At 32.5% G+C, this 27607-nt stretch overlaps 1 protein-coding gene and 1 pseudogene across 1 annotated transcript in view; one reads left to right on the top strand and one right to left on the bottom strand.

Moving 5' to 3' along the window:
- KCNH7 (potassium voltage-gated channel subfamily H member 7) overlaps positions 1–27607 on the top strand; it is a 404901-nt gene that overhangs the window by 19020 nt on the left and 358274 nt on the right. The window lies entirely within an intron of this gene.
- Positions 25654–25772, bottom strand: LOC112470759 (annotated as a pseudogene).

The raw sequence follows: 27607 nt of genomic DNA, 5'->3' as shown, positions 1-27607 counted from the left end.
AACACCTCTAGAACAACACTTCCTCACACACACACACACACACACACACACACACACACACACACACACACACACACACACACACACACACACACTGCTGCTTCCTCCCCTCAGAAGAAAACATGCCGGTGAAATCTCTGACAAGCACAAGTTCAACAGGGTTATCAGAGACTGGACACCTGGATCCTAGAAAAATGAATTCTTCAGTGTGAAGAATATTTATTCCTTAGCTCTGTTTATTGTTCTATTTGGAGCAAAGGCAAGAGTGATGAATAATGGATAACAGGACACCTTAATTGTCTCTGTAACAAAGGTGGCAGCACTGGAATTCACTTTATCTTGTGTGAGAACCATATATTGACATTTACACGGATGAAAGAACTTCCCCTTTATTGATAGCAAGTCTTTGTTCCAAACAACAGATTTACTTTTCCAGAAGTAGAAGATAATACTTGAGGCCCATTTTGCCTTCCACATCTCATCTCTCTGGTGAAGCTACTAAATTCAGCCTCATGGAAAACAGGATAATAATGGTAATGACATTTCCACCTGTGAGTCAATTTAAAACAATATTATCTAGAGATGAAGTGCTGCATAATCAAAAAATTTTAAGATGGTAAGGAACTGGGATCACAGATTATACTTTCTGGGAAATGCACCAATGGTTTTTGGCCCAGGGTAGTTGTCCCCCAAATGCTAACCAATTAACCAGCTTCCTGCTTGCCTGCCTGCTTTCCTGCTTGCCTGCCTGCCTGTCTCTTTTCCTCCCCATCTTTTTTTTTACTTCTTCCCCTAATTTCTTTTAACAACCTTTATTTTATAAACATAGAAACCAAGGCCAAGCAATTTGCCCAAGCTTACTTGGCATCAGGACTAGGACCCATATCTTCCAATTTCTAAAACAGAGCTGGATTTTCCATTTATGGTAAAAGCATTGTCTTCCTGCTTATGCTCTCAAACAAGCAATTTTTTTTACAAGTATCAATAAAGATTTAGTTTCCTTTTCTTGAAGATGAGGAGCACTATGCCTGAATTTCAAATCAGCATTTCTCATTGAGTATGAGCAATATTATAGCTTCTTATTTCTTCATTGAGCATTTCATTTCCTCTTTTCAAGCTTTTTAAACCAGATTTCGTGTCATCTTTTTCTCCCAATATAATACATGAAGTGTATGAACCTATAAGCCCTTGAGAAGGTATGGTACTATTTGTACCATATATTAAACTAGTAAAGCATCACTATTTGCCATAAAATAATATTACAATATTCTAAAAGAACTCACGTCTTACAGAGCATCTTATAGGGGCATTAGAAATGAAACTGGCATGCACATCTTTTTAAACTGGTGAATCTGATTTATTCTGCTTTATGAGCTCTCACAGGTAGTTTTGGGTAATGAGATGCTACAGATCATTTTGGAGAATGTTTGGGTTTCTATCCAAAAGAAATACTGTCATCATCCAGGCTTATCTATGCCATGAAGAGAATTCATGTTCACTGTGAAGAAAAAAAGAATTAAATGAAGACAGTATATTCTAGTTATAGCTAGACTTTTGGAGTTTGTGTTTTTCTGAGTAGTTTCAGGAACTGAATATAATCCTTAGAGATTACCACCTATTCAAAGCACCAGCATCCTGCAGGCTCTGTTTGCAGGATGTCCTTTTGGCTCCAGTTGTGCCTAAGAGGACACTGGGGGTAGGACAATTAAAGAATCCTCGGTGATGATATTTTCTTTCTACATGCTCTTCCCTGACCATTGCACTCTTAATTTGCCCGATTATGGAAAATAACGAAACATTCAATTTTTTAAGTCCCTATCTCTTGAGAGGATAAATAAGTGTTTGGTCAGAGTTTTGAAAATATACAATTCCATTTGCTGCTACCTTCATTTGGTAATATCTTTGTTACTTCGACATTTTACTTATAAATATGTGATGTTGAAGTATTTCTGTCTCAATTTTTAAAATAGAATAAATAATAACATTGAGGGTCATGTTAACTATTTTATTCAAAGATATGTGTCTGTGATCTGTTTTTTCCCCCAAATCTTTTTTCTTTAATTCCCAAATGGTAATTAGGTAAAGAAACTTTTATAATATAATATTTCAATAATCTAGTCTTTTTTCATCCACTATTATGTTATATAGTACAAGGTGTTTGAGAAATCTAAACATAAGAGGGCATTATTATCAAAGTAGCTTTCAATAGAAATCTTGTTACTCTTTTTCATTAGAAACAATCAAAACAGTATATTTGCCGCTAAAAAGCATATATGGTATTTAAGAAGAAAGAATTCTAAAGTTGAGGATTATAATGGCCTTCCTTTTCTTAACTTACATGAGGAGAGGGATGAAATATAATTTATCTGTAAAACATGGGCTTAGACTGAACAGACCACCAGCCAGAAAAGACTACTTCCAGAAAGGTAGGGAGCCAGCCAGGGCAGGCTGTAGTAGGTTCCTGGAGGTCCCTGGATAATCCTGTAGTAGCTGGGTTGTGTGGTGGTGTGTGGGGTCTAGTACAGCCAGGGTAGCGTGGGAAGCATTCCAAAGGTCATAATTAGTTGCTGTTTACAAAAGAATACAATATTTAGGGATTTTATTAACAGGAATGGCTATACTGGGTACAATTACCAAATTATGACATATGTATATCACTATACATGTATATGTATATCATACACATGTGTATCACTATATGACTTTTTATTATATACTATTTTTTACACGTGATTTTTTTTTGTTTAGTATGAACAGTGCAACTAGGATGATTGCTTGCTTTAAGTCTAGAATGAAAAAAGAAACTATTATTATTAGGTAAATCCAACATTATTTCCTAATATTCATTAGGATTCTGGTATCACACCATGTTTTTTAAATTATTTGAAATGAATACTGCTAGGGGCTACATAGTGTTAGGTGATTTTCATTCTTGGTATAGTAATTTTCTCTCCTCTATAAAAGATTCACTAGAGTAGTTACGTGGGGGTTACTGGGAGGAAATAGATTACTCCACCTATTTATGGAAAAATAAGTTATTGTATTTGAAATTATTAAAATGTATTGACGGAATGACTCACAATTTCTTTTACTGTAGCTGAATTGTTACAGCACCCCTGACTCTGTCTCGATATCAGCTATTCAAAGAAAAAAGCTTAGGAATTTTTGTTAATTACTCTATTATGTCTGCTTTGAGGTTTCTTAGTAAATGGAGCAGTCTTGAAAGAGACAATATTACTGATAAGACAATTTACTACAACTCTACTTTCAAAGTTCTAAATAATACTAGGGCATGGCTTATTAAATGCTTCTGTCATATATGGTATATAAAAATGTAAAAGAATACTAATACTATAAAAATCAAATTTTTGTAATGACAAACTTTAGAGAAATTCAGGTGACTCATTAAATTTTTAAAGCTGTGTGAGCAGTGGTTGATAGTGAATAAGAAATAATTAAGCCTCTCAGTGCCTTTATAGCTCTTCCCATCAACAATTGGGAGAGAGTGAAGGATGGACATAAAGTGCTGATCTAAAGGTTTTAAAAGTTTCACCAAGTTTTAATGAGCCTCACAAATCACTCCTGATAGCAGTCTGATATTTTACAGCTCCTCTAATAAAGTTTTCTTCCCTACTGTTCAGTGACACTATTGTGTATACAAGAGTAGAGGAATGCACCTAATGTTCTGTTCTGGCAAAGTGAAAAGTGCAAATTTGCTTTAATTTTCATCTAGGGTTATCTTCCTTTTCTTTGAATTGAATGTTTGCATGTTTCAATTATTTCTGGGCCTGCTTGTGCTCTGGGGAGAAATGAAATCTAATGTTAACTACATAGGCCTCCATATCTTCTGATTTACCCTCTCACTTTCAACATTTCCAATCCCTTGTCTCTATAGTCCTTGTGCTGTCACTTTGAACATGCAAAGAGATGATTGCCTGTTGCAGAGGGAGAGTAGAGAAGATATCTATTATTTTCTCATTGGTTACTCTCTGATTTTTCTCCACTTCTTCCCATGTAAGATTTCCTAGATTTCTTCTTTCTACCATATCTCTGCATTTCCTTACCACTCTGTTCATCCTCAAGTCTCAGAAATCTTTGCATCCTAGACGTCCTAGTGAAACTGCACTCCCAACGGTCACCAAGGATATCTGCCCTACTTCATAATATACTGCAAACAACTCTTATTTCTCATAGTGTAACAGAATGAAAATGCTCCTTCTCTCTGACTCCATCTTATTCAAGCCTGCATCCTTCCAATGGCTTCCAGCTCAAAGCTCCTGCTTTGGACATGCTAATCATTAGAGAAATTCTGCTTGGAGCTTGAGTTTTCACAAAATAGCCCCTCCTATTTTCCCTTCCCCTGACATAAAAGAAGCCTGAATTCTACTCTCTTAAGATGGATTCGAGGAACTACTAGGACCCCAATTTTCTCAGTTGACGTCTTCTTGATCAATAAACCTTTCCTTAGGCCAAACTCTGATATTTTGATTTTTGGCCTTTCAAAGCACTGGACACATGAACTTTTGGACAGGTAACTTTTTCTTCATATTGCAGCATCTTTCCCCTATAAAATATGTAGTTTTTGAGCCCCTAAGTTGACTTCTTATCATGATCACATTGACTTTCTGTACACATCCCACAAAGTGGTCCAGCTCCTTTGATTTTTCACCTCTTCACACTCTACTCCCTGGACTTATTTCAGAAGAGCCTATCCCTGCTCTGCAAGCACACACACTCTGGTTTCTGAGTTTACATCCATATTTTTCCAGTTCAGGTAACTTCTCATTATGGAGACATCTTCACCAACTTTAGATCTTGAAAATCCTCAGTTCTTCTCAAGGAAGGTGACCCGTAATCTTAACTGATTTTATAAAGGTTTTATAATAGTAAATTTTATCTTTCTGACTATCTGGTTTATCAACTCATTAGTGTAGCACTATGTTCCTTATAGCACTTTAAGTGGTCAAAACAAAGCTACTGTTGTTTTTAAATTCATAGAGCCATAGATAGTAATTAATTCATTTTGAAAACTGCTGGATTGATGTGATGATGTGAAAAGAACTTAGTTTCTGAGATTTAGCTACAAATTTTTGCTCTACTGTTATAAGTCATGTGATCTTGGGCAAAATCCTTAGCACCTCTTTCTTGATTGTAAAACAGGAGCACTAGGACCTGACTCAGAAAATTGCCAAAAGAATGAAATGAGAATGCTTTTGAAAACTGCTGGCATATACTAGACACCCAATGAATACTTGTTGTCAAATATGCTGTCCTGACACATAACCATTTTACCACATTTCTTGCTTAGTTTTCTATTATTTGTTTATAATATTTTCAAATGTCATCTCCTCTATAGTATTCTTGTTATACTTTTCTGATTATGACAGTTACCTACTAGATGCATTTTTCCAAATTTTATGCTCGATACAAAGTCTAAAAAACAATAAATGGGAAAATTATACATGCCTTCGGGTTCTTGTTTTCCCTTGTAATACTCAATACATGTCTCTGATGTTCTAGAGAGCGAAGAGATACAACCAGCTTCTACATTATGTTTTATTTGTAGAAAGCCTGTAATTGTAAGATTTGCTGCCATCAACTCTGAAGGTTCATTATACTAAATTAAGTTAATTTTAAAATGTTTTATTTAAAAATAAAACAGTTTCTTTAAAAAAAAGAAATGTTTTAAGCTAATTTCTCATTTTCGGGGGAGAGTGGTGATGTGGCCTTTAACATAACTAGTTATATGATTATATTTGATGCTTATTTTTTTTTAATTTGTGAAAGGACGGTTTTATATTTTAAGATCAACTAGGACACTAAGTTTTAGAGGCACATATTGCATCAGATTATGGAACTAAATTTAAATTCATTTTCAACTTTCTGTGCTATGATATATGCAGATTGAGAGGAAAGTGACACACATAAAATTATGTCTGTTAAGCTTTTTAAATTAAAAAGATAGATTTTTACTCACCAAGTCTCCCAAGAGTGGAACTTGCTGGCATAAATTATCTAGCATCAGTTAGATCACATGAAGTAAGAGTCTGACAACAGATATAAAAGGTAAAGATGGGTGAGATAAGCAAACAAATATAAACATGACTTTTCTATTCACATTAGTTTACTTCTACCTTCAAACTAAATTCAGCATAAAACATCTTTTCTATTTCATTTGATTTTTATGTGTGGTAAACATGTAATCTCTGATGTGATGACAAATTTCGGACAGACTTTCTTCCAACACTTACTTTGTATCTTGAATTCCTAACCCATTTTTCTCTCCACTTAAGAGACATGTTCCTAGCATAATAAGTTTATTTGTACCAAACTGTTAAAAACATAGCCTTTTTTGGTTTCAGTTTATTCAACTATAATATGGATAGTATAGTATAGATGTATTATAGGCATTATTATTAGGTTATAGATGTATATTTTATTAAGAATAGGTAAGAATGCATACTCTAGAAAAGAAATCTGAAATCCATGAGTCCATATCAATCAAAAATTATAAAACTTTTATAGAATTAAATAAATTAATATTATTCTAGTTTCAGATTACTTCTCCTCTTGATTAATATGGAAAATTTGAAAACTATCTTTTGCTCATGTATTTACTACACTAAGTATATCTAGAAATGTTTATATAAAATGAAAGAATTAGCCCTGGGTTATCCTTGTCCAAAAAACAAAAAAAAACAAAAAAAAAACAAAAAAAACATACTTTTATACAGCTTTAATTCTTATAAGATTCATTGGTCTTATTATGCTCCTCAAAATATTTCTAGCAAAATTTGCTTTTAATATACAATTCTGACAATTGTTTCTTAGTCAAATGAACAATGATAGTTATAGGAGTCATAAGTACTGAATAAAGCTTTACTTTCAATTTAGGTAAGTTATATGTCAATAAAGCTTTGACCTATTCTTGGAAGAGGAAGAAGAACTTCTAAAATGTCATTTCAGTATTTCTTAGCATTGTAAGTTAAAGGAATAACATTTTCTGAAGAATTTAATTCTTAATAAATTCTTATCACAAGAAACATGAAGCTAAAGAATGTCAAAAGACCTATCTTAAGCCGATATAAAATTTTTAATTCCTTTTTAGATTGCTTCAAAAGGGTTGAGACAGTTGCCAGGTAATTTTTTTCTTTGAGCTTTCTCTCTTTTATAACATAGGGCTTAATAATAGTTTAGTTCCATATCACTATATAGTCAATGATAATAATCATCTTTATGTTAAACCATCTCTTTTTTGATGGATCTCAAAAATGACTCCATCTAAATTTTGACTGACATTTGTGTGTAAAATTCAATTGTTAATGGGTTAGAAAAATCTATCAGGGGATCTAGGCTAATCCCTAATGTGTATAGCATAGCCTTCATCCTCCCAAGTACTGAGCTTCACAAAACAAACACTAGACTGTGCAAGTTATCACTAATGTGATGCCTTATCTCAGGCAAAATTTAACCATCAGTTGCCTTTATTTCACCACCCAGAACCCATCTTCCTGTTGTTTTCTGTTGTATACCTGCTTTTCCTAAGGGACTGGAAACAAATTTCAGAATTACTTTATGAAAAATATAATTAGGATTTTTTATTTCATATGTGTGTGTGTACGTTTATATATATGCATATGTGCATGTACATATATTCGTGCATGAATATGAATGGTACATTTAATAATTGATGTAAACTATGTAAAGAAATAGAATATAAGATTTTGGATCACATTTTCAAAATGTTAAAATGTGTACTCCATTGTTACATTTCTTTTTGACCTGGTCTTTACATGGGGATTGACAGTTTCTAAATTAACAAAATAAATATTTTTAAAATAAAAGTTTAATTTAAAAAAGTCCAAGGAGACAATGTAGTATAAAGAAAAAAGTTAGAATCTTTCTCATGTCCTTGTAAAACCAGCCTTCTTCCTCAGAGACCAACTCCTTTTAGCCAACTCCTTGTGAATTCCTTTCATACTAAAAGCTCTGTGGAATAAAGAGTATCACCATAGATCCAAAAAAAGCCTCACACAGTGCTTGGCATATTTTAGACATTCATTGAATATTTGTTAAAGAAAAAGAATGATGTCAAAGAAGAACTAAATAAATGAAGAGATATTCCATGTTCATGGATAGGAAGACTCAGTATTGTCAAAATGTCAATATTCCAAACATGGTCTATAGATTTAATTTAATCTCAATCAAAATCCCAGCAAGTTATTTTGTGGTTATCAACAAAATGATCTAAACATTATATGGAGGGTAAAAAACCTATAATAGTTAACACATTATTGAAGGAGAAGAACAAAGCTGGAGGACTGAGAATTGACAATACCCAACTTCATGACTTATTTATAAAGCTACTTATTATTATTGTCTTATTATCCAGACAGGGTGGTAATGGCAAAAGACTAAACAAATAGATCAATGAAACAGAATAGAAAGCCCCAAAATAGACTCACTTGAATATATTTAATTAATTTTTTTATAAAGAAGCAAAACAATTCAATGAAACAAAGATAGTCATTTCAGTAAATGGTTCTGGAACAACTGGACATCCACCTGCAATTAAATGAATCTAGACACACCTTACACCTGTCACATAAACTATCTCAAATTTAATCACAGATTTAAATGTAAATGAAAATCTATAAAGCTCCTAGGAAATATTATAGGAGAAAAAGCAGGTGATGTTAGGATTGGCTTTGACTTTTTATATCCAACACCAAAGGCATGATCCATGAGGGGAAGAATGATAAGCTGGACTTCATTAATATTGAAAATTTCTGTTCTTCAGAAGAAACAGTCAAGAGGATGAAAAGACAAGCAACAAACTGGGAGAAAATATTTGCCAAAAGAAAAAAAAATCCAATAAGGGGCTCTTTTACAAAATATACAAAGAACTCTTAAAGCTCAACAAATGAGAACACACACACACACACACACAAACAATTTAAAAAGGGCCAAAGTCCTTAATGGACACCTTGCCAAAGAAGATATACAGAAGGCAAATAAAGGAAATGCAAATTAAACAACGAGATACCACTATACACTTATTAGAATGGCCAAAATCTGCAGCAATAACAACTCTAAATGTGAGGAGGATGTGGAGCAATGGGAGCTCTCATTCATTGTTGATAGGAGGAAAAAATGATACAGCCACTTTGGAAGACAGTTTGGCAGTTTCTTACAAAACTAAACATAGTATTGCCTATGATCTAGCAATCGTACTTCATGGTATTTGCCGAAAGGAGTTGGAAATTTATGTCCACAGAAAAACCTGCACATGGATATTTATATCAACTTTACTCATAATTACCAAAAGTTGGAAGCAAACAAGATGTATTTTAGTAGGTGGATGGTTAAATACACTGTGGTGCATACAGACAATGAAATATTATTCAGTATTAAAAATAAATGAGCTATCAAACCATGAAAAGACACAGAGAACCCAAAAATGCACATTGCTAAGTGAAAGAAGCCAATCTGAGAAGGCTACAGACTGTTTGATTCCAACTATGTGAAATTCTGGAAAGGCAAAACTATGAAGACAGTAGAAAAGATCAGCGGTGCTAAGAGTTAGTGGAATGGGAGAGATAAACAGGCAGGGCGCAGAAGATTTTTAGGGGAGTGTAAATACTCTGCATGATACTACAGTGCTGAATCTATGTCATTATATGTTTGTCTGAACCCATAGAATGTACAACAATAAGAGTGAGCCCTAATGTAACTATGGACTGATAATGATGAATTAATGTAGGTTTGGCAATTATAACAAATTTACTACTTGGTGGCGATGTTGATAGGGAGGTTATGCAGATGTGGAGGCAGAGGATATATAGGAAGTCTGTACTTCCTACTCACTTTTGTTATGGGCCTAAAATTGCTCTAAAAAAGTTTTTTTTTAATAAATAAGTAGGAAAAAAGAATGGAGGAATGAATGCAAATTCATTAATATAAATAATAAATGGTTTTACGGTCCATGGTATATAAATTATTGAAAAATCACTTTCCACTTCATGTCTTCTTTATTTTCAATTTTCAGAGGGAAATTAACTTTAGGTTTGACAAATAAAATAAGCCACATGCTTGTTTTTAGAATATCCACCTCCTATTAAAATTAACACTTGAACTTAAATATTTTCAAAGGTTTTGTTCTGTTTTTCATTTTTTTTTGCATGAGAGCATTTAGTGTTTGTCCATTGCATTTCTATTATCATAGGTTCTTATTTTCTATTCACATTTCTATAAAATTCTATTTCAATTACTGTACTTTCTATTTCTATGCTATAATTTCTATTGCTAATTCTACAGTTGCTTATTTTAATGATTTCCTGTATAATAGTTTTATTATTATTATTAAAAATTATGAGGGTGACGTCAATCAACAAAGCCCAATAAATTTCTAGTGTACAATTCAACAGTATCTCATATATATATACATTGCATTATGTACAATACTTTTAAACACATAAATGATATACTAATCTCTATTATGGTCAATACCAACAAGTTTAGGTAGTACTTTTAGTTTAAGAGTTAATCTAGTTATTAATTATAATTTATTAATTCTTGGTTTGTTCACATTAAAAATTGTAATCCTTCTTCCCACAACTTCAATTTTACTAAAACTTCAAATTCCATTCAAACATCTAGTATTGTCAGTGATATGAATGCCTAAGGGAATACCAAGTGTCATTGCTTTATTAGGACAATTTACATTGTCTCAGACTGCCAATATTTCTTCCACTGATGACTTGAAGAGAATGCCCTAAGTACAATGCAAATTGTAACACTGAATTGCAGAATTTGCAGACTAGAAAGCCAAATCATTTTATTTTATTAACAGTAATGACAGTTATTGGTAATTGCCTATGTTCTACTCATGAATTACTGAAGTAAGAAATTCTATAAAGTACAGTAACAATTTGTGCCAGCGAAAATTCAAAGGCATTTACTATTTTCTGGTATCACAGAACAGAGCACATAGTAAGAACTCAAGTTGTGGGTTATAAGTAGCATTTTATAATCTTTATCTTTATAAAAGCCTCTCTATTCAAGATGATGTATGGAGAGACAAGCTGTTATTCCTAAAATTAAATTACCTAAACTTAGAGTTAATTTAGAATAATTTTATAAATCTGCATAATTATTTAAGCAGTAATATTAGAAATTTTCATCTCTGTGAATTTAGAATACATATTCCTATTCTCATATTCATAGAAACAATATAACTGAGGATAAGGGAGATGAAAATAAAATGAAGTTACATTGATTTCCAAATATTTTTGGTGGAAAATTTCTTGATTTTTTTTTGTTGTTGTTATTGGGGGAAGATCTTAGCATGTTGACCTAACAAATATATCATTGCCCATGAGTCTTGTAACTAAGGAATGAAGACAAGGAACACAAGGAAAGAGGTGCTCTTTCCTCACAGTGACATCAAGTGCAGTTTCAGCTTAGGTTCAAGTTCCAGTAGTTTCCATTGTTTCTTTATTGCCCTAAATATTGCTCTGTGAATTATATACCAAAGTAAAAAACTGTTATCTTCAGGCACTAAGATTCCAGAGGTGGTTCTCTGTGATTAGAATGAAATACATGCCAATAATCTTGGTCCCCATCTTATATAGGACTATGAATAATGGTCTTTACAAAGTGAAATTCTATATTATCTCATGGTACTGAAGTCTTATAGTAGAAGACTTACGCTTCTCTTCACAGCCAGAAAAGGATCATTTACTAGCTATGTGATCTTGAGGAAATTATATAGTCTAAGTGTCACTTTTCTCATTTTTAAAACAGGGATAATAACTTCCTATATGAGTAGAAAGTAAAATTCAATATTATAATATGATTAAAATATCTCAGAGGCAGGTCAATAAAAATGCCTTAAGTTTATTGTAAACATTAGTTTATCAACAGCAGCTATTCCCGAATTATTTTTACATATCTACTCTGCTTTTATCTATTTTTAAAATTAATTTAATTGAAGTAAATTATTCATTTATGGAAATTGATCTAAAATTGAAATACATTTTAAATAATCCAACAATTCCTTTTGAAGAAGTCTGTATAAAAGTTTAGAATAATTTTATTTGTAAATGAATTAACTATCTCACTAGCAACATTTGTATTTTAAAAATTGTTTATTTTAGAGTTATACTAGCATTTAGCTCTCAAAATAGAAATCTTTAGGATATCAAGAATAATAAATACATTAAAATAGTAATTTATATGGGATCATTGAATGTGCTACTTTCAACCGTGCTTATTATTTGAACAAAGGCATCGTTAGTGAGGATGGAGTCCTTCCTCTTCTGGCTTGGTGACATCCCATCACTTAGTTTTACTCCTCTTCAAGCTTTTCAGTTCTTCATCTGCTGTATTTAGTAGAACTTGAGGGCTATTTTGGAGGCTTAAAATTTCCCTGATACAATCACCTGTCCCTAGGCTTTCCCAGGTTTCCTACCAAAAGAAGTGGATTTATGCTCTTGTTCAATCTATAAATGCGTGCTCTTTTTATGGTAGATACTTGCCCGTATGTAGCTGGCAGAAACTTGAATATCAAACTAATATAACTGAGAAAATGAAATCTTTATTTTCTGTTTTTTAATTAAATTTAAATAAAAAACCTGAAGCAGTCTATTTTTTGTTAATCAAAACTATTGTCTTTTAAACTACATTTCAATTTAAACCACCTAAAATTTAGCATCTGAATTGACATATGCTATAAATATAAAATGGATTTCAAATTTCAAATATCTAATACAAAAATGTAAAATATTACATTAACAACTTTTATATACTGTCATATGTTACAATAATTTTATTTTTTATATATTGAGTTAAATATATTGCTAAAATTTCTTTCTTTCTTTTTACCTTTTTTTCTGTAGCTAAAAGATTGAAAATTATGCTTGTGGCATTCATTCTATTTCTGTTGGACAATGCTGGTATAGAGAGATGTCTGAAGTAAAAATACCCAGCTGAGAATTAAATGCAGGCCTCTGAAAAGTGAAATCAGGCTTAGAATGTAGCAGAAGGACACGAAAGTTGTTTTTTCTGAAAGATTCAATTCGGAAGCTGCTGTAGAGTTTAGTCTTTGCAACTAGTACATAAATCTGTTCTTTAGCTGGAATTACTGATAGCATTACCTAATCTGTAATAGCTGAGGTTTTTTCAGTTCTCTTGTGTATGGGGAAAGTCTGATGCTACTGTGTCTCTCGTTCTTTAGAAAAGAAACTAGAAAGTTGTTAAACCAGAAAAGTAGTTCTAAAAGTAGTCCTAGAACCAATAACATTAGCATCACCTGGCAATCTTATTTTAAAAATGCAAATTCTTCATCTCTACCCTAAATCTACTGTATGTGAAAATTTGGGGCTGGGGGTCTAGAAATCTCTGATTTAAGTCGCCCAGATGATTCTATGCACACTAAAGTATATGAACTATTGGAATATAATGTTCTTGTATTGATATATAATATTCTTGCTAACTAGTGAATAAAATTCATTAATAGGCTGGATATCACTAAGTCAACAGGTATTTAGTCAATAACTAAGTATTACAGGGTCATAATTAAATGTCAAGGCTGTAAGGAACTCATTAAAGCACTATTATGGCTTCTTTTTCCAACAACTTGTTGCATTAAATTATTAGTTTCAGAAAGACCTCTAGTAGGGATTTTCCTGGTTTAGTGTTTAATTATTGTTATCAATTGTCTTAAGGGAGTTTGCTGCTTAACATTCTCAAAGAATTCCTAGTTTATTGTAGTACAAAGGAATCTAATCTACCACAATGCTTTTATTTTCATAATGTGCATAGAAGAATTGCTGAATGGGATAATATGTTAGTTTTAAGGCATCCCATTGTGCTTCACCCATTTTGATGAAAAAATGATAGTGTTGCCTTTTGAGAATGTCAGAATGATTATGTAACTTTTATAGTGCTAGATTATTTTGGATATAAAATCCTTGGTAAGAGAAAAAGGATGCCTCAAGAAATTATTTAAGAATCTTACTAATTTTTTTTCAATTCCAATTTTGCTCATGTAAATTAAAAATGATTTTTAAATTACTTAGTTTAGAATTCCTATCTGCTGTTAACTTTAGTACCTTCAGTGTTGAAGTTTAAATGTTAAGATGGACGATCTTGTCTTTTTTGTATTTTAAATGCCTAATAATACATTTTCTTTTTTATTATTCATAGATCTTTTATGATTTTTTCAAGTTTATTAAGTGTTGTGCATTTGTTCTCTAAACATATCTACCTCCTTCAAGTTAGTTCTAAATATAGCAGAATGAATTTTTTTTTAAAAAATGGACAACTCTTGTCTCTATCCTCACATACACCTAAATATGTATTTAAAAGATATTAAACATGAATTTGATATTAAAATGTGAAATAAAAAGTTAATATATGCATGTACTATTTGAGTACATTTTCCCTTTCTTATGAGGGAAAAGCCAGCAAGAAATCTCTGTTAACAATGTCATCTTAAAGACTGCATTTCCAAAAAATAGCCCCAACACACAAGACAAAAATATTTAAATGAGCAAGCTGAGCCTACAAGGACACAGGATTAATTATTTTTACTTCTCTAAAGCTAGGAGCTCTTCAAAGAACTTTAGACATCTTAAAGGTATCCAAGGCCTAGCACTTTGCCATGCAACATCATTGTCAACACTGATGATTATTGTATTTTATAATCTAAAGTAAAATGAATAATAAAAGCTATTGCCATTTTTCTCTTTGTAGGTGCTAACAAATGCTATTCTTGTTTATGAGCATGACTTATGCCTTCTTAATATGTTGTAATTTGACCCAATAGTGCTCTATTCTATTATAAGTGGGTAATAAAGAAATAATATTCTTTACTGTGTCAGGTAGGCTAAATGCTTCAAAGGGCAGGCATTTAATGGAGTGTTTTGAATTAGGCCTTGATGTATCCTGCAGTTAAACTATTGTAATCAGAGATTTTAAGTTGGAGATGATAGATGAAAGAAACAAATGAATTAACATAGGTAATAATAGCATGCTCAATAAAAATTAAAAAATATTAATGCTGTACATAACCTTCAGTAAAACAACCTGGCAAAACCCTTAGGCAAACTAATTACTTTCATTTTCCACAATGCTGCACCTGGTCATTTTTCTAAACGGTTTAAGTTCTTTCACCAGCGGTCCTTCTTTCTTCTTTTCAGAGGATTCAGTGTATGCCCCCAGGCTCTAGCCATTGTTTGTTGTGGTGATGGGTTGATAAGAGATCTATTTATCTTATAAAAGATAAAATATTATATTTATATATTTTATTGAATTCTAAGACTTTGAGTTTGTTCCTCTTATTCTGAGCAGTTATACATAGTGTTTGGTACACACATGTAGAGATATGTGTATGTATAAATGTAAAACAAAGTATTTTTTGATTATAATACTTAGCTCCCCTCTTAGATAAGCACCTGTAGTACAGAAATATAGAATACAAATGTATAATTGATGATGCCCTGGACTATCTAATGCTTTGATTATTTTACCAAAAATGAAAATGTCTTCTTGTGTGATAGCAATTTGTTCCAGTTGCATGTGGGTTTTGCTATGAATCATAAATTGGTTGAAATTTCTCTCTGAATATCCCTTAGCCTCAAAATATTTAAGTATTCTAGGGGAAAAGGAGACTTAAGCATTTAAATACTCTTACGTTTGATTTTAAATAAATTTTAATTTTATAAATATAATACTTTTTGTGCAGAACTATTTAATAACATAGAAAAAATTACTTATAACTATTTACAATGACACAAGACAGGCTTCTACAAATTTAAGATCTGTGTTATAATGATTGATACTATTGATGTTCACCTAATCTTTAAAAAATATTAAATAATTGATTATTGCTTGTGCTCCAAGATGTATGAAATTAAATAACATTTTTTTCCCAAAAACTAAATGAAAATTTTATGGGGAAAAAAGTAACAATATATAGACCATTCAGACTCCATAGTTGCTATATTTGAGCATTGAATTTGGCACTGAATTTCTTGACAGCTTAACGAAAATGTATATAGGGCCAGTTAAAATGGATAAAACATCTGTTTCTCAGGAGAAGCAAAGTTCTCCCTAGTATTTAAAAATCAAAAAATATTTCTTTAATGGGTCTTTACCCAAAAGATCTTTGGAGACAGATATATGACTGATTCTGGTCAGATAGCACCCAATAGCAAACCTCGTGAGAGAGCTCATTTTTTATAGGGTCCATTGATGAAAGCAATCAACAAGAGTTAAAAATCAACTGATTGTTTTTGTTTTGTTTTGTTTGTTTTTTCAAGAAGAAAACTGAGAATTTCTAGCGAGAATATCTTTTCAAATAGCTTTTTATTCCTATTTCTTTCAGTTGTATTTTTGCTGAATTAGGGACAGTTGGAAATTCTTTTATCTGGCCAGAATTTGAGATATAAGAATACTTAGTCATTGATTAGGAACCAGATTTTTTTTTTTTAAATAAGAAATGCAAACCAAGAATATTGACCACTATCAAAGACAAGTGTTGGCGAAACTGTAGAGAAATTGGAACCCTTGTGACTGTTGGTGGGAATGTAAAATGGTGCAGCTGCTGTGGAAAACAGTACGGAGTTTCTTCAAAAGACTGAAAATAGAACTGCATATGATCCAACAATCTCACTTCTGGGTATTTATCCGAAATAATTAAAATCAAGATCTCAAAGAGATATTTGCATTCTCATGTTCATTGCAGAATTATTCACAATAGCCAAAATGTGGAAAAGCCTAAATATCCATCAACAGACAAATGGATAAAGAAAATATGGTCTATACATTAAATGGAATATTATTCAGCCTTTAAAAAGAAGAAAGTCCTGCAGTGAATGTAGGGCAACATGAACTAAAATTAAGGAAATTATACTAAGTGAAATAAACTAGTCACAGAAAGACAAATACCATATAATTCTTATGAGATATCCAAAATAATCCAGAATGATGGTTGCCAAGGGTTAGGGGTAGAGGGAAATGAAAAGATGCTATTCGGTGGGTGTAAAGCTTCAGTTATGCAAGATGAAAAGTTTTAGAGATCTGCTGTGTGACATTACACTTGTAGTTAATGTATTGTACACTTAAATATTTTTAAGAGGGCAGATCTCATATTAAATGTTCTTACTATAATTTAAAAAAGGAATAATATATCCGTATTAATCCTAAAAGGTCACTCAGAGTTTGTAAGAGTTGCACAGTAAGTCACAGATCCAAGATGCATGGCCTGTTAGATGAAATAGAATGTCTGAACTCCCACAGCAATTTTATAATTACTGCTTATATGTCTATCTTCCTTATTGAATTTTGAGCTTCTTATGGATGGTACCGTTTTTTAGTCATGGTGTATCACCTGGCACGTATAGTGCAAAGATTGTTATAGCTCTTCCATCAGCACATTTTATGGGACTTTTTCTATTTTTCAATCTTAAAAATGATATTGTTCTAAGACAATATTGAAAAAAACATTTTGAAAGAAGGATTTATTCATACTGCCTATCATTTTTAGAAAGTGACAGAATCAAATACAGAAATAAGGGGTTCAATGTATATTATTGATTATTTCAGTTTGAGCCAAAATTTCAACTATTATGCATTTGGACTAGATCTGTTATTGTACTCCTATACTAGGACAACAAAAAATCTCTTAGAAAAATGAATCCTAGAAGATTGAACAAGATTCCATCACACAATATATAGAATGTTCAATGAAGACTTGAAAATATCTGACTATAATTTTCTAAAACTCATGTATCTCTTTAAGAATCTTGCTATATTTATATCAATTATAATGTAAATGAAAGCTCTGAAAAAAATTACCTTGTTGGATATTTTTTCCCCAAAAGTGTTAGCTCCACAATACTTCCTTCAGCAATTTCTCTAGGACAGCAAATTTGCAAGGGGAAAATGTAAATTTTAAAAAGCCTCAGGGCCAATGATTTTTATTTTCTTTTTAAAGTACTGTTTTGAGAAAGGAAGTTCCTACTATGGAAAATGGTAATATACTATAAACTATATCTATATCTGTATATAGTGTATATGTTACACAAGGGGACAAAGCTTTTTACCTATGTTTTTCATTTACTAAACGCAGATAAATGTATTTTTTTAAAGGTTGCTAGAACTCACATTATAAATAGTATTATTATAATTAGCCACAGTTTTCTTTATTCTATCGAGTAGGAAAAAAAGATTAGAATTAGTGCTTCTTTTAATTCAGAAATGAGTCACTATAGACAGCTAATGCAACAATTTAAACTTCTATGCATAATGTTATACACTTAATTTTCATAAATTCATACTGTCTCCCTCTAACCTTTGCTGAATGTCCAGAGATGTAATTTGCCCTGCACATCTAGTTAACAGCCTTAAGGTAATTAGGCTCTGCTTGCTTCTGGTGCACGTGGCTCTCCTAAGGATGTCCCCTGGGTCAGAACTGCCCACCGTGCTCTTACGTTTGAAGATCTTCATTGACAGCCTCATCCTTGTACCTTTAATATTTATAGCACAGATCAGGGATGTGTGAACAATGGCCCAGAATCCAAAGATTCCTTCAGTTTGCTTTCATTTTGTTCTTGATAATGTTTCATTTGAATGCCTTTGTGTCTGCTCTGCTATAGCTCTAGTCCAACCCATCCTTGTTTTCACTTCCAGCCCATTAGACTTATTTCTAATAAGCATTTGTCCTTTGAAGATATGTTAGTTCTTTGTTCTTATGAATGCTTTTGTTTTCTGCTGAGTAATATTAGACTTTTCTACTCAAATTAGAAATGTTAAGTTCCTGGTAACTGCTAATGGATCTGTTCTCTTTGGTAACTCGTGTATTTTTCAGCAAGAATCACCAACACCATAATCTAGGGTACTAAATAGATAAATATTGACTTTCATCAAATATTGTTGGCTTGACAGAGCATTCTGTTGGAAAGATTTCTGAGACCAAAATCAAATTTATAGTGAAAGGCTGAAGTTATTGGTGGCCACAGGCTGTGAGTGATTAGGGTTTATCAAACTTCTGTAGTTCCAGTAGATGAGAATTTTACATTATGCCTTATAATTATGCACTTGCTGTATTACCCCACTATCCTTCAACTAGGTGGCTAGGTGAGTAATGTATCCTAAATATGTGTGTATTCTTGTGGCAGGCCTCTCAGAGCTTTGCACAAGGAAAACTACCTATATAATTAGAATAAACTTAAGCCAGGTCAGAGAAGGAGATGTTAATATTGCAACTTTACATTAAAGTGATTCAAAATTTAAAACTAAAACATGATTAAGCAAAAACAGGTTTTCAAAAAAGTTTTAAGTGATGACTATCAAACAAACATGAAGCTACAGTTCTCCTACAGACACCCTGCAGTTGCTCATCACAGGAACAGTGGCTTGTTAAATGTTCACATATGCAGTATGCTAAACACAATACAGACTATGTTATACAAAGCTGTTAACACTAGGAAACCACCGGTAGTACCTGTCCTCAGAAATGTTTTCCTGATAATAAGAGCTGCGGAATACTATCATGTATTTTACATTATCTAATTTAAACTCTGTAGTATACAACTATAGATCAGTTGTATTACCTGGATTGCTTGAGGAGTAAACCTCTAAACTTACTATCTTTAGGAAGTACTTGACCCCACTAAGCTCACCTGAGACAGATGGGTGAACATCTCACTGCACAAAAATATTGCAGTCCCAATGGATTCTGGTTCACTCAATATCTATAGGCAGTTCTCTTTGTCAAACAGTGTTGGCTTGCTGCCTATTATGTGCTGTGTCTTAGCACCTTACGTAGTAGGTCATATATTATCACATTTGATCCTCTCACTGTTGTAGTCTAGGTACCTCATAATTGTCTCTGACCTCTCCTTTCCTGTTTTTTTCTCTCCCCCTTTACCACCAAACTCTCCTGAAAGTATGACGTTTTGAACAATTTCATTCCAATTTATCCCCTATATTTTGTAATGATGAGATTTTAATAGAAAGTGATTGTATTATCTAATTACTGAACCATATAGCATTAAACCACTGATAATATGCAAGGCAAACCTTAATCTACAACTAATTAATGAGTCTTTTTGTATCTATGGAATGAGTCAACTGTCCACGAATACAGATTTTGTGGTTACTTATTCATTTTAATGATATTAAAAACTAAAGCATGTTCTTAATTACTAACTAGGCAAAATAGTTAAGAGTGCAATGAATAGCTTAAAAATTAAAAAAAAAACCATAGTTTGATTTTACTAATTCTAATATGTAGACTCAAGGTCATGAGTCAGAATTTTTAAAATTATTAAAACTGCAGAATATTAAGAAATAAAATTAATGTGTTTCTGTGCATATTAATAAGGTCTTTTTTTCCATGTCAAATTCTTCTAGGACATAAACCATATTATAAAAGTTAGGCGTTTTTAGAAGTCACTATCTTGTATTAATAATAGGAACACATAAAGGATACAATAAAATTGATTTGGTAAGCCTAATTAGTAGGAAATTCATTCAAGTAAAACCCATCTGATCTCTCTTCTCATATTGACAATAGAAGTAGATTTAAGAATATAAGTGTATTAAAGAACCTATTTATGAGAAAAAAAGAGACTGGATAAACGTTATAAGGATAGTAGTTGTTAAAAACTTGTAAAGGTTATTCTAGCAGTTAATGTCTGAGTACTGCAGCAAATATACATAAAGAAAATCACTGCTCTAATATTTTCTCCTGTGTTTCTCAGAATCTTTTTCTAGTCCAGCACTGAGTGGAGTTGTGTTTTAGGAAGAGGAAGGTGATACTATCTGCAGTGTACCTGTTGCTTATGGGCAAGAACAGGGAGTCATTTTGCATGTATAGACATTAGGTATACGATACATCTGAATTAGTCCCTGGCACAAAACTAGTCAAATCCATCTATCCTTCTCCTGTGTCTCGCACGTGTGCGCTCTCTCTCTCTCTCTCTCTCTCTCTCTCTCTCTCTTTCTTTCTTTTTTTCTGTCTTTCTACTAGCTATCTATTCATCCACCTATCTTTATTTCTTTATTTTGCCATAGAATTTCCATCTAATATGAAGACTAAATTTTTTTAATTTCTGAAAATACTTCTGCAAAAATCTGAGATGAAAAACAAGTAATTTTTAAAAATCATTCTTCTTTAAAATGTAAACATCTAGATAATTCTCAAAATTAACATACTTCCTGTTTTGTAAATTTAAATACACTTATGTTGGACAGTAGCTTATATTCAGAATGTTTGCTTAAAATGAAAACATAATTTAAAAATATTTATCGTAAATATATTTGAAAGCATTTTCAAAGGCATCATGCCAATATTTATTCACTCTCTAAAATCATGTGGATTTTTAAATGTTTTGTCTTTAATACAAGCATGAAGGCTCTGAAGTCACACTTCCAGGGTCCAAATCCTGGCTCATGACTTCTTTATTTGTGCCCTAGGACAGATGACTTAGCTTTGTGCCTGTTTCCTTATCTACAGAATGGGGTAATTATACCTACCTAATGGAGTTGTAGTGAGGAGGGGTTGATATATGTCAAGCTCCTAGAACAGTGCTCAGCACATAGTAAGTACATTGTGAATGTTGGTTTATATTACTTGTTTTAATAGAGGTTTTCAGAACCATTAAAAGGGGAATTTATTACATAATTGGAAAATTAATAGCCCAATGAAAGTAATGCAGTCACAATTCAGTGCCCATTCTCAGAGGGTTCAAAGTAGAACTGGTCTTAGACTCTTTCCTGAGAAAGTTGTCCTAAAAAACCCGAACAACCCAAAAAGCTAACAAGCAAAAACAACAAAAATCCCATTCACTTCTCACCCACGCAAAACCAAAATCAAAACAAAACTTCACATGCACCCTGAATAGAGAGTAGTTATGGAAGCCAGAAAAGAAATTTTAATGCAGAAAGTCTTCCTTTTTAACTCACTCACTTGAATGTCTAAAGCAGGTTAGATTTAAGTGACTTCAAAAAACTCCAATGAAGAAAGTCAGGATCTCTAACCAATAGCAAATTATGATCATGAATCAGTAAATCAGTGAAATGTTAAAAAAGATTTGATTGTAATATACTAGGTGTGATGATATACTAAAAATCACCATCCATACTAAGCAAGAATTATGATGATAAAATAATAAGTTAATGGAAAAGTAAGGGTTTTATTAAAATATTATTTTTAAGACCATCAATCTTAAGGACAGACATTGCTAAATGGTATATTTATCTCTAGCTAAATATGATTAGTAACAGTTAAAAAGACTGATGTTTCTTGGCTCATGCTGTTTTATGACAAGTTAATATTTTCTTTCAAAGGTGAAGTATGTGTATAGATGACAAGATTTTAGGTGGATTTTGAAGAATACACTCAGGAAGTAGTACAAACTCTTTGCACAGCAGGGCCTGCCCTTATTAACCCATGTCAGCTGTTACTGGCAGATTGAGAGCACCAGTTGAAAGAGATCTAGGAAACTATGACACCCTCCAAAACAACCTCACCACTTCCCCCTGTGCCCCATTCCACCCCTTGTGGGCTAATCATAATGGTATGGCGATTAACCAGCAATTAAAAAGCATAGTACTCCACTGGTACAGACTTGACTGTATGCTAAATTAAAAGCTTCTGAAATATTACTGTGGGTAACATGGAACAGTTTTGTCAAATACTTCTTTTTCCCTTAATTTGTTGCTGAAATTATCCATAACAATACTGTATCCCAACTTGTGCTTCCTTCTGAGATCTTTAGGAAAGGAAGGGAATCTAATGTTTATCGAGTATCTGACTATATTTGACCCTCACTGCAATCCTGGGGAAAGGTGATCTGGCTGCTATTTTTGTGGATGAGGACAATGAAGCTCGGAGAGTTATTTGCCTAATGTTGCCAAGTTTGCAAGGGAGGGGTAAAGTCCTCTGACTTTAGCTCTTTCCAATATTTGATGGAATTAGAAAGAAAATTTAAATAAAATTTAGCATAAAACCACTCAATTAGAAGTTAATTTTCAGTGTTCCTGTCAGTGACTGTATAATTGATGACAGGAGAATTAACACATCCCTGGTAAGGGGTAAATAATAAATAAAATATTGGGCTCAGTATTATGACTTCCATACTAATATTCCATACTAATATTCCATACTAATATTCCATACTAATATTACAGACATTGAAGAAAGGAATGCTAATTTGCAGTCACTATGCCAGAGTCCACATAGTAGCTCTGCCACTTACTAATGCTAAGGATATGGGCAAATTGTTTTACCTCTGGAGTCTCTCCATATTCTGTAAAACCAGCATCCAGAATGGCTAGGAGGATTAAATAAAACAATGTGTAAAGGATCTCTAACAGATATTAGAGATTCTCAATAAATTGTTCATTTGGATCAGTAGTATTGAGTAACATCTTTAATTTTTAATTTTTAATTTGCTGGAGATGTCTATTGCTCTTCTATAAGCAGTCTGCATTTCACAAATCAAAATAGTGGATTGTAGAAACAACGTAAATTCAGATTAAACTGGAATTTTGCTTGAATAAAAATGAAGAGAATGCCTCACAACTTTTTTTTTCCCCCAAAGGATATCTACAAATCTTTTACTCAGACATACCAGCTATTAGCTCTTTGAGTTGCAACTAGAATGCACTCAATGCATTTAGAAAGGAGAAGCTCTGAAGTCTGGAATCACTAATGAATAAATCAGACATTCATTTACATTTCAAACTGAAACAGGAAGAAAGATTCTCTTTAATGTTGGTATCTTATGTTCGAAGTGATATTAAAGTACAGAAACTTTGCTGAGTTTTAATGATAATACTCTTTTTTATTCATCATTTTAGAGATGTCACCTTTAGGAGATACAGCCAAAAAAGATAGTAAAATAAATTTAAAAGAGGAGATTTATTCAATCTGGTTTCACGTTTTTTTCTTTAGAGTGTGTGTTGAGGCATCAGACTGGCAATTACATCTCTGTCAACATCTGCTCTCATTTTCCAAATTGACAGCTTTCGGAAGCAGAAGTTGGGATTAGATGTTATTCTTAAACCTTGGATCAGTCTATAAAAGCACATTTTGTCTGCTGCAGAAAAGCCTTCCTGAAACATCTCAAAACATTGGCCTGAGCCAACCATGTCCTGCAAAGGACTTAAGTTTATTTTATAATTTCTATAACTTGTCGATATTTGCTGAGTTTACCAAATACTGAAGCAAATGGACAGTTTTCTGTAAATGGACTGGATCAGGCAAATCTAGCCACTGGAGCAGAGTCACTAATGATTGTTATGGGATAAGAAATTTATCATACAAATTAGACATTACACAATTGTAGAAGTAGTCATGCAAGTAAGTGAAGGTCAGAAATGATTGTTGGATCATCAGAGAAGCAATCAATCTGAGAAACCAAGCACTTCCAGCTACCAGGTTGAACTGCCAAAAGGAAGCTTGTATAGGAGTCTGCAGGCAACTGTTACCTCTGATAAGTTATCACCTCTATGGTTCCACAGTGACATGCCTGGTGGTGGCCCTGGCCATTGTTGGATAACAGGGTCAGCAACCGGGAAGATGGTGGATGCAGAGTGGAGGAGAGTTAGGACAGGCTGGAACACACCAGGTACCTCTGTACTTGTCTATCACAGCATCTGAAGATGGTAACCCTCACTGAGTCAGGATGTCTGGACTGTTCCACTTTCAGCTAGCAAATCTTACCTATGTTCCCATTTTGATCAATTGTATCTGGCAATCATACAGGAAGAAGTTTGGGAAACAGTTTCCAGCTTAACCAGATACACAGCACAAACCACCACATGCTCCATAATTTATGCTGTGAATGCCCATTCCATTGCTGGCCTTGGTCAGGGTCTTTCAGTTTCCTTTTGAAGCTATTTGTCTTTATTCTTTTGAATAATTCAATAGAAATTGAATCACTCATAATCATTGCTTTTCTTACTATTTGGATGTTCTCTTCATAAACCTTTCAAGGCTTTCTGTTTTGTTTGTTTGTTTGTTTGTTTGTTTTCCCACAGTATTGAAGCCAAAATCCTTACAATGACCTAAAAGATTTCAAAGATTGGACTCCCAATATCTTCTCTGATCTTATCTCCCAGCCTTCCATCTCCCTTTTTTTCAGTCTAGCCACCTTGGCTCCCTCTTGTTTCTTTGAAAATGTCAGACATACCTCTACCTTAGTGCCTATGCATTCGCTGTTCCGGGAATGCTTTTCTTTGAAATATCCACATGACCATGCTATCACCACTTTCTGTTTTTTCTCCAAAGACCGACTTCTCAAAATAAATAAATAAATAAATAAATAAATAAATAGCCTTTTGTAATTATTTTATTTAAAACTGTACTAATGACTCCCTATTTATCTTTCTTGATTTATTTGTCCCTATTATACTTTTCATTAACTAACAGACTGTTTATGAATTTTGTGTGCTATGTTTTCTCCAACACTAGAATGTAAGTCTCATGAGGGCAAAGATTTTTATGTGTTTTATTTACTACTACTTACTGGCATGTGATGGGTAGTAACCTTACAAATATTTGTTGAATCTAATCAATGAAATGATTCACAAAATTGTTTGGTCTATCCAAAAGAGTTTGTTAATTTCTTTTTTTTCTGCCCATACCATCTGGTCTTCCTAGGTGGTCTCCCATTCAAGTACTAACCAAGTCCAATCCTGCTTAGCTTCTGAGATCAGACAAGATCAGGCATGTTCAGAGTGGCATGGCCATAGACTATTCATAAGAGTTTTGCAAGGGTTTTGTGTTATGAATGTAAGGAATAATTTTAAATGCCACATTTCAAAATAACACTGGAAAAATTTAAATTCCCGTTAGTTTTAATTTTGACTTTCATCTCACTGATGATGAAACTCTCAACATGAGTGTTTGTTGAATTTATCTAGCTATCTAAATTTCTACCTTTCCGGGGTTTTGAAACAGCCAATCATGAAAGGAAATTGTCTCAGCCTTTGTAAAACATTTGCTGTCCTCTCGAAGCCCTGAATTAGTCACTTTTTTAGCAGATCCCACTGAGATCTTAAAGACTTTAGCTGAGTGATACAAGGGAAGGACAGTTCAACACTAAGTGTCTAGATTTGCCTGTTGATTTCTTACATTTGACTGTGTAAACATTAATAATCTTTAAGGACCCCATGTTCAAAAAATGGTTTTGAAAAATATATGTAGCTAAGACTTAAAACACCTTTAGTTATCATACCATTGCTTTTTCCTTCCACTAATTTCATTTTTTCCACTCTCAATTCAGTTTTTCTCTTCCTCATTTCCTTCTGCCATGTTTAGTTTTTTCCATCTTCCTAGGTCATGAGAGTATGCAGAAATAATATTTAGAGTTAATAAACATAGGGACTTGATAAATATGGAATTAGAATTAATAAACAATCCAAATTCAGTATCTCGACTTAACCACAGCCTGATTGTAAAAATTTTATATTTCCCTCTTTCATTTGTTTAAATGGTTATAGATAAGAATAGATTCTATCTTTATGAGGATTAGATGAGTGAATGCACATAAAACATTTAACACAAAGCCAAAGAATAGCATGCATTACATCTATTATTAATATTATTATTTATAAATGTGAAAATACACCTTATTTTTATAATATCTCATCTCTCTGGTTCTGTTTCTTCAGGTATAAAATGAGAATATTAAACTAGAGTATTTTGACCTATTTTTCAGCTATGAAATTCTGAGTCTATGATATACAGATTTCATATATATACATATAAATATATAGGCATGTTTGAATACATAAACATGATACAATCTCTATTGAATTCTCTCTCAATAAATAATGATGGTAATGAAATATAACATCATTATACCAGTTTGTTACAATCATTATACATGAATAACAGCTATTCTAACACCTATTTCTTTTGAAAAGGAATCAAATCATATTAATTTATGGCAGTGTGCTTTTCAAATTGTTTATTTATAAGATTTTTATTTTAATAATTAGTTGAAATAATGTCTTCTTCAGGAAATACCATCCTTACAAATACATTCTGTCCCAAAAGTTGTAAGTCAGTTGTTTAGAACTCCAAAACCTTTTACATAGATAAAAGATTCAAAATGGAGGCTTTGTTTCTCCATGCTTGAGAAAAAGTTAGTTCAATTATGGTTAAGAGTATAGATAAAAATGATTTTGCAGAATCTGAAAGTTGTGTTCAGATATTTTCACAAAACTTAGGGTACTAAGTTTTAGTTTGTTTGTTTGTTTGTTTTTTATCTTCATTTCATCTCAAAATGTTAATATTTTCTTCCCCTACAGTTAGGACTCAGGGACTGTTCCTAGGTGTTCATCGTACAATTACCTTAGCACTAACACAATGTATCACTGTTTTGGTAGTAGCAAAAGATTAGGAAAAAAAACTCTTTAATGGAGAACTTGTTACATAAACAAGCACAATCATACCATGAAATACGATATAACTCTTAAAAATGATGAGGCAGCTCTTTATGTACTTATATGTAAACATCACTAAGTTATTGTCGAAATGAAACAAGGCACAGAAGGGCCTGAATAATAAGCTATGATTTTTGTG

The sequence above is a fragment of the Pteropus alecto genome, unplaced genomic scaffold (genome assembly GCF_000325575.1).
Source record: "Pteropus alecto unplaced genomic scaffold, ASM32557v1 scaffold3, whole genome shotgun sequence".
Lineage (NCBI taxonomy): Eukaryota > Metazoa > Chordata > Mammalia > Chiroptera > Pteropodidae > Pteropus > Pteropus alecto.
Note: the sequence above shows the minus strand (reverse complement) of the source record. Positions and strands in the feature narration are given on the sequence as shown.